Consider the following 12,805-nt stretch of genomic DNA (forward strand, 5'->3'; position numbering starts at 1 on the left):
CGCCCGTTGCGATTTGCCACTGTCCCCAGATTGATTTTGTCCTTCGCGAAAGCCGCATATTTTTTTCGTCGATACATACATAATATCGACAATTCCTTCGAGAAAATGCAATCTCTTTGCATTTTAAGAGATTATATATTTCTGAAGTATGTGAAGCCTGAAGTATTTGAAAGTATAAACAGAGTATATGTAGGATATTTCGTAATATGCGCATTTGGTGTACGCGTGAAAAAACTTCTTGTCGGAAATAGAAGTAATTTTTCTTTAAATATACTTCAACAAAATATACCATATATTTTCACGATTCTTCAACGATAAGAGGTATGCCAGGAATATATATATATGTATTTTAATGAATTAAGAAAAAAGATTTGTATTTTTTTTAAGATACGCAACAGATTTTAAATTCTTATTCTTAAAAAAAAAAAAAAATTTTATAATATTTATTCACTAAAAATAAACTTTTTTTGAATCAAATAAAACATTATGTTAATTTTTTACTTAAATAAATATATACTTTGTTTTATTATATCAAACAAATATTTTGTTATATTAAACAAATTATTATTTGCGTGTAATAAAAATTATAATTTTTAAAATAAATTATTTAAAATTTTTAAGTATAAGAAAAAAATGTTTATTTGAAGATGAAAAATTATTTATTAAAATAAAGAAAACCTGTATTTTTGAAACAAGCGATCAAAATCTAAAATTTCTTCCATCTTTTTGAAGGAAGTTATTTAGTAATAAGGATAAAAAATTTAATATAACTTTTTTATTTGTAAATAAAGGCATACTTTACTCTTATTTTGTATTTTATTAATTCAAATATATTTGCTGCTTGATTGATTAATGACTAATTCCTTTGCAACTATTTAAATAAATAATTTCTTTTTAAATAAAAAAAAATTTCTTTGGAATTTTAGTACATTTTTTCAGTGTTGTATTAATTTAATGTCAGAAACGAATCTCCAACGGTAATATACATAAAATTGCGCTCGTATTTTGCAGCAACAATATTTTCGATAAAAGACCATAGAAAAACTGGTCCTCGCATCGGTGACCGCAATATGCGTATGTACACGCATCGAGAAAATCGCAACTTCGTGAAAGTGTGCTCGCAGCTAATTCAAAATTCTGACGGTGATTCCTTTCTCCGCGGCTTTCTTCTAACCGTCGCTTAGTTTGGGCTATCACGATTCGAAACTATGATATTACATTGATTGATGATTATATGCTCTCCAATAATTCCAAAATTTTTACGCTCGTTTACAGAATAGAATTCGTGGTTATACTTTCTATTCTATCCCAACGATATTATTACATGCAAATCTCTCTCTCTCTCTTTCTCTCTCTCTCTCATTGATTTACGAATTTCACAATCAGTAAACGAGGTACATTCTGAACTGATTGAAAAATATATAAACAAAAGACAATAGCTATACAATACTGTTGATTATATATGGTTGTAGTTTCTATTTTTTAATATGGATATTAATATATAATTTTTTGTAATTTTCTATAATAATATAATACATAGTTGGAAAATTTATGTTAAATTTAACATATATCGCATGTCCCAACCCATACAGCACTGAAGCTTGCAACAACATTGCTGCAACATTGCAATATTGCATATTGCAGTTTAATGTTGCAGAAATATTGCAAAGACATTATTTTACAATATAACTTTAGCAATGTTACAACAACATTCAAAAAATAGTACAAAAAAAGTATTCAATAATCGCTAGTTCATTTGTTTACCACTATGCGGCGCATGTTGCGCTATCTATTCCGCATTTAATTTTTAGTCATGATGATTATACAAAAGTTTACAAAGAACGGCTAGTAAGATTAAAAAGATATAACTATTTTTGTTAATTTAAGTCGTATGATGTGACCCCAATACAGGGGCTCAGACATTGGACTAAGAATTCTTTTAATAGTTTCCATTCTTATATAAAATCAAAAATTTGATAATAATTTTCTAATATGCAAGATACTTCAGATTTTAATAAATAAATTTTGAGATTATATAAAGACAAGAGAGATGTGAAAAAACTCGTTGTATGCGTAAATTTACCACAATCTTTTTGCATCCGGATATCTGAATATTTCGGATACAAAGAAATTGTGAATTTACGCAATTGCAAATTGAGTTTTTTTTTTATTTCTCTTAGATATTCTCTGTCACTGAAGGAAGTCGAATGTGTACTGAAAAATTTACATTTTATAATTTCGTTATTATTATAATATAGAAAATCTATATACACGCTAGATCCTGACTCTTATAGGCCTAATTTCTTATTATTTTTTTCATATGTTAAGGATATTATGTCGATAAATATACATAAAGCATTATTGCATATATATTATATTGTTATGTTGCTGCAATATTATATTGCAATATTTCTGTAGGCGGACATTTTACTGTTGCTGCAATATCATAACAACGTTGCAGCAACATTTCGCAATGTTTCTGCAATATTGCAATCTTGCAGAAAAATGTTGCTGCAATGTTATTGCAATCTTGCGGTGCTGTATGGGAAACGGTCTACACAAATTTTTGTGTGAATTTAACATAATATGGATATATTAAATAAAATATTAAATATATTAAATATATTATATATTATATATTAAATATGAATATATAAATATATACGCTAATACTATGGTAATATTTTCACAAAAATGAATGCTTTATAGTAATTTGAAATAAATTTTGTGTAAAATAAACATATTTTTAATGATAAAATTAACTTGGAAAAATGTCACTCACTGTCTGTAGCCACCCTCATCCCTATTGTAGAATAAAATTAACATTATATTTTTTTGTAAATTTTAACTGATAAATCCTGTCACTAATTATACGAAACGTATCTATTGTGTAAAATTAACAATATGTGCACATTGTATTATTTTTCCACTTTTTTAATTGTTTTAATAATTTAACATTTGAAAATCAATTAATACAACATCAATATATTAAATTAATACATTTAATTAACGAATAAAATAAAATAAATAAAATTTTTGTGTTAAATATTTGACACAAAAATTTTAACTGCCATACTTTTTTATAAGAAAACAGATTTTCCAACTGTATACATATATATATATATATCATAATATTTTTTTTTCACGCCTAGTGGGAAAAAGTATCTCGAAGAGAGAAAATATCCATGTTTCTACGGTATTCGTGCCACATAACTTCATTTCCATTCTGCGTTCAGCTCATATCTATCACGCTCGTTGATTTTGTAATTCACGAGCATTCTCCAACATCATTCTCGTTTTTCATTTTTACACCGAATCACATATACGCACGAAGTATATCGGACAAGATAGTCGAGTTCGCACGCTGCCGATCCGATCGGATCGCATTGCGAGCGCGGGTGGCAGGTTAACGTGATCGCCCTATATAATGGAACGTTCACGCTCGAGATGGGAAATGAAAAAAATCTCGTCCTCGCGACGGAGGGGGAGAACACTTTTCCCTCCCCGTCCCGGGAAAGAGGAAGCGGATGAAAGAGCGCGGGAGAAGGACACGCTCTGGGACGATCGTAACATTTATATCCATTAGAGTTAACAACGAATGCGAGAGAAGGGGAGGCAATAAGCATAATCAAACGCACGCTTCGAGATGTAAACGCCGTGACGAGATGCGAAGGAGGCAGGTTTGGCAAAATTTCATATTTTTTGGGGATAAAATTCATAGTAGCCGGTAGTAAAAATCGACAAAAATTGATCTTTTCTATTAAAAATGTGAAAATAAATAGAAAATCTTTTTATCCATATTTTGAGATAGTGTTTTCTAATTTGAGCTTTATTCAAAATAAAATCCGGAATATATTAAAAATCCACGTACCAGTTTTTTTCCACTTATTGGACTTTCCCGATCAATTCTGGAACGAGGTGCATTTATATCAGTAAATATTACAAGGAAAAATAAAAAGATTTAATAAAAAAAGGAGCGTAAAATAATCGTACGATTATCTCTAACACTTTAACGTTTCGTTAATGCAATTGTCTTAGTACAAGAATTATGACTTTTTCTTCGGAATAAATAAAAGAATCATAAAATATATGTTATACGTTGTAGAAATAATTGCTATGATTTCATACGTTGATTGTATCTCTCGATTTTTAGCGCGATTTACACTTTAGAAAGAGAAATTTATTTCCTCTCGTAATTCAATGAAATCGCCGATTCCACGCGGTTAATAAAATTTCTAATTTATATTCTTAGTCATAAAATTGTATATAAAAAAAAAAGAAGAAAGAATAACTATTTTACATATATAAATAAAAAAGGAATTCGCCTATACATTCATTATTTGAGAGAAATTCCATACGTTCCATAAATTTAAGGAAAATATTTCCATACGTTTGAGGACCCCTTAAGTTGGGAAAATAAGATTATATAATAGTAAATTATGATAATATATTATTATAAATTCTGGGAACTCTGGAACTGGAATAGCTGAGTATATCTCCCGTTTCCGCAAACTTGGGTGTTAATTATAAAAAAAAAAAGAAGAAGAAGAAGAACTTGCGCGTACTCGCTTTCACGCCATTCTCGTCGCGATCGCATCGTCCTTGGAGGTCATCGGAGCAGCGAGGATGCCGGCGATGCACCTCGAAAGCGGCTTGCAATTTTGACGAATCGAGTTGCAGGTACACCAGGTGGCTATGACGTGTTTCATAATATTTCACAGCAGGTTGGGCGTAGAAAGGTGGCGCAACGAGACGCTCGCGGCCCGATATATCCACCTCGTTTCGCCTCGTACAATGGATTAGGAAACCCCCTCGATATACAGGGTGTTCTAGATCAGGTCAATGAAACATCAGAGTCTTATAGGAAATTGAAGTTGGAACAAAAAAGTTTTTATAAACATAGGTCTGAAAACGCTTGGTTAAGAAGTTATAGCTAATAAACTTGAAGACAAATCAAGTTTTTTCGATGATTTTTGAAAATAATTTCAAAACTCTTCGTTCATTTGAAAAAAAAATAACGAAATAAATCTGATGGATAATTAAATAACAAAATAAATTGCACCAATTTCATTTAATTCTGATAAAGCGTTTACAAGAGAATAAATTCAAAACAACGTAAGTAAAAAGTAGAAACAAACGGTCGAAAAGAAACATTTTTTTAATTGCGCTATAAATTATTGCATATTAATTTTAGAATAAAATAAAAATATTGTATATTAATTCTAAAATAAATATATTAATTCTAAAATCAAAAATATTGTATATTAATATTTGAGGAAACGAAGCGTTTCCAGACCTGTATTTATAAGAACTTTTTTTTCACGAACGCATGTATTTCATTAATAAATATTTCGATAAATTTTTCTCCAACGAAAATTACGAGAAGGTTGACATTCATCATTATTTTCTAATCTTCAAATAATAATCCACAAATACAATTATAAATTATAGATCATGCGATGGAATGTGTTCGTCTTTTTTGCCGAAAGTACGAGCGATTAAAATTGTCAACCGGTTTCTTTTCCACGCGGTAATAAAGTTCGCTCTCAATAGCGTCACTTTTACGCAAACCAGCCGACACGTAATATATATCCTGGTTGATTACGCCAATTAAAAAATCGCCGGATAGAGCGCCGGGAAAAAGAAGTGTCGCGTGTCTGATCCGATCGGTGAGTCTTGTCTTCCATAAACGACTTCCGGTAACTTCGATGCGATCGGAATCGCTATTGTTCCCGAAAACTTTCATTGTCGCAAGACAGATAACTGGCTGGCAACGCATGTCGCAAGCTTGACAGATTAAAAGGAAAATAATGGAAAAATTGTCAGAGAGAAAAAAGTGGAGCTAGAAGGAGAGATCATATAATAATATCATAATTCAATATTATTATTCATTGATAAAAAAAAAAAAAAATTAATAATAATTAAAATTAAAATTAAATTAAATTAATTTAAATTAATTAAATTTAAATTAAATTAATAATAAATAAAATTTGAAGAATCCGAAAATCTGGATCATGTCAAATCATTCTTTAATTGAAAGTCTGCTTCTAAAAATTATTGAGCCTAAGCATTTAATAAAAGGAGAAAAATGATTAAATTTTTTTTTTGTGTGTGATTTGAGTAGAAAAGAATAAATTTCGATGTACAAAATTTATATTTCCGTGTTTTATTATTGAGCTTATTCTTCTCGACTTTCTACACTTTGCTAAGCGTTATTTTTCTGCACAAGTACTGTCTCATTTTGAAGATGCAGAAAGTGTAACAAAGTGGAGCATAAAAATAAGCTCATTATATTCGCTGAATGCTAAAGGACGGATCATTAATTTGTTGGAAAAGATCGACTTGTCTCTAACTACACGCGTTTTAAATTATCCTCTGGGAGAAGATAGGGGCTCGGACTTCGACATCCACTCGCAAATCGATCGTGGTAAAATATATTGAGTGTTCGTTAGATAATCTGTTTGACCCGGTAGAGGTTGTAATGTATGACTTCTTCCGGTATTGTATCAGCATACACACCCGGTGGATCGATCTCTCCCTCTCTTGCATTAGATCACGGGCGCGCCTACTTTCTAACTTCCTCGACGATCATTCTACGATACCGCATACACCGTATGCAACGTTACAGATCCACGGTGCACAGGTCGATCGTTATACCCACGTTCTTACTCAACGACCGTGTATAGTGCAGGTATTACAAAAGCTCGTCTCTTTCTCACAGATCGATCGCTCGATCTCCTGAATCATTAACCGAACGAAATTTTTGACTTGAGAGATACTAGTAGAAAAAATTGACTGAAACAAAGTGTCTGTAGTTTTTCTTCCAGACACATTGTTTGAATTTTCAGACACATTCTTCCGAACTTTCAGAAAAACGATTCTGATGATTAAGACAGATTGTCTGAAATTTCCTTCGAATTTTTTCAGATCTAAAAATTCAAACAAAGATGCATCAGAATTTTTAGAAAATTTTTCGCTACTAATAAAATTTCATTTTGCAATTTAATGCATGACACGAAAGCAGATCATATTCCATATAGCACTAAAGCTTGCAACAACATTGCTGCAACATTGTAATATTGCATATTGCAGTTTAATGTTGCATAAATATTGCAAACACATTATTTTACAATATAACTTTAGCAATCTTACAGCAACATTCCGAAAATATTACAAAAAAAGTATTCAATAATCGCTAGTTCATTCGTTTACCACTATGCGGCGCATGTTGCGCTATCTATTCCGCATTGAATTTTTAGTCATGATGATTATATAAAGTTTACAAAGAGCGACTAGTAAGATTAAAAAGATATAATAACTATCTTTGTTAATTTAAGTCGTATGATGTAACCCCCAATACAGGGGCTCAGACATTGGACTAAGAATTCTTTTAATAGTTTCCATTCTTATATAAAATCAGAAATTTGATAATAATTTTCTAATATGCAAGATACTTCAGATTTTAATAAATAAATTTTGAGATTATATAAAGACAAGAGAGATGTGAAAAAACTCGTTGTATGCGTAAATTTACCACAATCTTTTTGCATCCGGATATCTGAATATTTCGGATACAAAGAAATTGTGAATTTACGCAATTGCAAATTGAGTTTTTTTTTATTTCTCTTAGATATTCTCTGTCACTGAAGGAAGTCGAATGTGTACCGAAAAATTTACATTTTATAATTTCGTTATTATTATAATACAGAAAATTTATATACACGCTAGATCCTGACTCTTATAGGCCTAATTTCTTATTATTTTTTTCATATGTTAAGGATATTATGTCGATAAATATACATAAAGCATTATTGCATATATATTATATTGTTATGTTGCTGCAATATTATATTGCAATATTTCTGTAGGCGGACATTTTACTGTTGCTGCAATATCATAACAACGTTGCAGCAACATTTCGCAATGTTTCTGCAATATTGCAATCTTGCAGAAAAATGTTGCTGCAATGTTATTGCAATCTTGCGATACTGTATGGGATATAACCTACGCATTAAGAGAATTTAATTATTTGCTCTTATTGCATTTATAATGATTTATATATAAAATCATAAAGAAACTTACAATAATCGTAAACAATAATACAGCAAGCGATTTAATTTATTCTTAGTAGATTGTGAAATTATACAATTTTACTCTGCGAGCTACATAAACTGAATTGAATATTTTATTACCCTGTCGTTCTACAGATTTCGATTTTTTTCAAAAGATATTATATTTTAAATAATCTTTCTTTGCTACGCGCATAAAAATATTTTTGTCCATCATGAGAGAGATAGCTGGATTTTTTTTTCAGAGCGTGTGAGTTGGAGCTGAAAATTGTGAATTACAATTCAGAGTTCAAAATTCCTTCGCGTATTCCTATGTAAACGTAACACGTACGAATGAGAATCATGTAACGGAATAATTTCGGATGTCGATGTAAGAATAAAACTGCCTATAAACGACGACGGATGCTTCGAATCTTTAACGATCAGGATGATGTTGGTCAAACAGATCTTGTTACGTAACATAAAGTGGAATGACATTCGCCTTAAATTAAAGAAGATAGGAAGAAATCATAATAGATTTTTTATAGTAGGGATGGGATTCGTTCTCTAAATAAAATTTTTTTGATCATGCACAGTTAGAAAGTTTGTGTTTTCTTTTTTGTCTTTTTTAAAAAGTATGCCGATTATAATTTTTGTGTTAAATATATCTGATACATTCATGTGTCAATTTAACATATTGCTGTTGTGTTAATTGAACTTAAATGTTAAATTATTAAAACAACTGAAGAAAGCGTAAAAATAACACAATGTCTACATATTTTTAATTTTAAACAATAGATATATTCTGTATTATTAGTGACAGAATTTATCTGGTGAAATTTACAGAAAAAAAATGTTGATTTTATCCTACAATAGGAGTGAGAGTAACTACAAATCGTCAATAACACACTTTTCTGAATTAATTTTATCATTAAAAATATATTGATTTTACACAAAATTAATTTTAAATTGCTATGAAATTTACGTTCATTTTGTATTAAAATATTTTACATAATATCACTATTTAACATACCCATATTATGTTAAATTGACACAAAAATTTGTATGGATCGTTTGGGACATACGGTATATGTTAAATTTAAGTTAAAAATTTCCAACTTATGTAATTGAAAGATTGTACGCTGGATTTAAAATTCGTCAGCGTATTCATCTTTTCAATATATCGTTTGCGAGGGACAGAAAGAATCGATGTATCGATAGTAAATATGCGAGAAACTGTACCGTGACACACGCGCTCCGACAGCGGTTAATCCCGATCCGAAGCGACACCGTGGGTACGTGTACCGTTATTTCGGCTTCGAGGTTTTGTAACCGAGTGACCCAGACCCGTGCCGCGGACTCGCTCACATCACCAGCGCATCGTTATTACGCGGAAATCCTCGACCGGTTTTTCACGTAGATTTTCTTGCCGCCATCATGTCGATGATGCCTCGCGAAACTGGTTCCTAATTACCGCTACCGGTACTTCCAACAATATACTTGCGATTTGATAGACCTACGCTAAATATGGCTATGTCCTTTTGAGTTGTTACTGTATCCAATTCTAATTTTGGATAATCACTTATTTTGCAATCAGAATTTTTTAAAAATATATGTCATAAAAATTTTTATGTATAATATAATTATCTTTTTACGCGTCAATTTGTACGTAATTCATTCTCATAACTAACTAACCTAAACTATTTTATTATCAGAATTTCGAGTCTATGCGACATTTAAAAATTATACATGTGTGTGATATCATTTATACAGGGTGTTCCATAATTCGCGGATCACCCGTCATGTGCAGGTAGAGCAGATGAAATCGAGAAGAAAAGTCCTTTACCATTTTTTTCTATAACACTTAATAAAAGAGTTATTATTGAATAAAATTTGACCAATCAGCGCCGATCTTTAGCCGGGCGCACGTCGGTGATCCGCGCGCTGTGAAGTGAGCAGTGGCGCACACTCAGGCGCTGATTGGCCAGACTTTATTCAATAATAACTATTTTATTAAGTATTATAGAAAAAAATGGTAAAGGACTTTTCTTCTCGATTTCATCTGCTTTACCTGTACACGACCGATGATGCGATTGACGCCAGACACCCTGTATATATACTTTTATATATATAATTTTTAAATGTCGCAGAAATATTTTTTTAGAAAAGTATCTATATACTTTTTTAAAAAAATATTTTTGCGACATTTAAAAATATATATATGTGTGTGATATTATTTATATATAGTATAAATGAAGAAGAAATATTTTTTTAGAAAAAATTTTTTTAGAAACGAAGCAGAAATATTTTTTAAAAAACATGTATATATTGTATATATACTTTTCTAAAAAAATATTTCTTAATGAAGATATGTTATATTAAAACAGTGTAAAATATCATAGTACTAAAAAAAGATACAAAACTCTTGGATGCTTCAAAAATTCAATATGTCTTTAAAAAATGTCACTAAAACAACTTTCTAAAAAATCCGTACCTATGAATATATATAAATATCATATGTGAATATTTAATATTTATGAATATAATGTGAATACATTATCTCACGTTCAATGTCAATGTGAATTGATACTGCAATTAACTCATTAGAAAATATATTGTGGGAAAACAAGTCCTTAAATAGCCTATTTCAAGGCAATTAATCGAAAGATTATTTCTGCCGATTAATATGGAAATTCTGTGAAATGTGCAAAGGAGAGATATATTGAAAGATAATTGTTTCACTCGCGCACGAATTGAAATATAGTATATAATCATCTGAGACTTATACGAGCGCTAGTCGCGTGTGAGGAAAAAAAAATACAGTTTCGCGTGCGTGTAACTCACGATCGATCGCGACGCGATATAATGGCGAAAGTAATTAAAATCCGAGAAAAAAAAAAGCGGAGAAAAGAAAGAAATTCTATTGTCGGGATTGGCCGAAGTGGAACGAGCGCCAAGTCACCCGCCAAGTGAAAATAATTCATCATCTGAGAATCGGAAAGAAAAAAACTTTGTAGGACGATTGGCGAAAACGGTGAGCCAATCGTGCATAAAAATTTGATTTATTACATTTAATGAAATGACTAAAAATCGATTTTTATATTCTCTCTATATTCTAGGAAGATGGAGAGGGGGGGATTGTGCCTCATTAAAAATAATTTCAAATTTTCGGTTGAATATTCTAAAAATTATAAAGATAAGAAGAAACGTCATATTATCGATATACTCGCGTTTGAATGATTATATATTGTCCACTGTTTTAAAAATAATCGCTATAATTCCTAAGATATATATATATATGGTATATTTGTCGTCGACGCGGAATTTCGGCCATTAATTAAACCGTTCGCACGCATGCACAGTAACGCAAGAATTATGTTCCGCTTCGTGAGAAATGCGATTCTCTCTCTCGAGAGCGCGTTTCGGATCAGAACATAATAACCGGAGGCTTTCACTCCGAAGATGTCAGCCTCGCACGGAGTTAAAATTAACGAAACGCCTCCGGAGCCTCCCCGCGCGGAGAAAGATCTTCTCCTCCTTTTCTTTTAACCTTAAGATTCCCAATTACGTGATCCGCGAAAGTGTGCGAGAATAGTCCTCTCACATGATTATATATTAATAATAAAGCTTATAATAATTTATTTGTGTATCTGAGAAATAAAAGGAAATTTAATGTTACTAGCTTTGACACTTAGTTTGTGATATTAAAATCATAAAAATAAAATCTGAGATAATGACACAGTATAAAAAATAAGTCGCAACTATAAAAATTACTATAATTTTAAATATATATATATATACTCTTATTTTTTTATTTCTTTTTGAAATAAATGCTATAATTTTTCGTTTTTGCCAATTTCTTCTGCGCGAAGAGAGAGAGAGAGAGAGAGAGAGAAAGACGACTTTCTAAATATATCTCTTCTTATTTTTTAAATAGCTCGCGAAAAAAAAATAATAATTATATAGCTCTTTTTTAAATATTACGGCTTCTTTTAATATTGTTTATTAATTATTTATAATAATCGTTAATTCATTAGTTGGAAAATAATTACCACGAGAGAATCATAAAGCTAGTCCATCGTTTGCTACTGTATAATAATTTGAAGAATTTATTAATTAATCGAAATATTAATTACAGGAGAACCACGATACTGATCTTTTTTAAAAATTCAATGCGATCTTCCGCGATTATATCGCTTCTTCTCTCTCTCTCTCTCTCTCTCTGTTCTTTTAAGAATTGTTCATAATGCCTAGATGATAAGCAAGAATCACCCGATCTTTCAACCGAGATAATAAAATGACAGAAACACATTTCAGAAGCAAATTCATAATTTTTTTTTTACAAGAAATGATTTATGGCTAAAAATTGTTTTAATAAAATACAATTCTACCTTATAATTTCTCGCTTGATAGAACAGATAAGAAATACCGTTCGTGCTGAAAATTTAGAAGCAATCTAACCGTTTGTTAAATTCACAAGATATTTTTGATCGATTATTTCTCTATTTATTAAGAAATTGTTCAGCTTTTCATATTCTATGCATAAATATCATTATCATTGACTGTGTGCAATTAAAATATTTAGTGACAAAATGTGCAAACATAATAGTTACAGCGAATCGAACAGAATGTGGTCCATCATGTCAGGATAATTCCGAGAAGCGACAAATAAGCGTGAAGTTTCTTAAAAACGCGGTTTGAAAGAGCGATTTCGCTTTAAAAGGGTTAATGGAAATTAGACACAAATCGAAAAAGGC

This window comes from Polyergus mexicanus, unplaced genomic scaffold, assembly GCF_030449975.1.
Source record: "Polyergus mexicanus isolate NDT 795.1 unplaced genomic scaffold, iyPolMexi1.0 SCAF_14, whole genome shotgun sequence".
Lineage (NCBI taxonomy): Eukaryota > Metazoa > Arthropoda > Insecta > Hymenoptera > Formicidae > Polyergus > Polyergus mexicanus.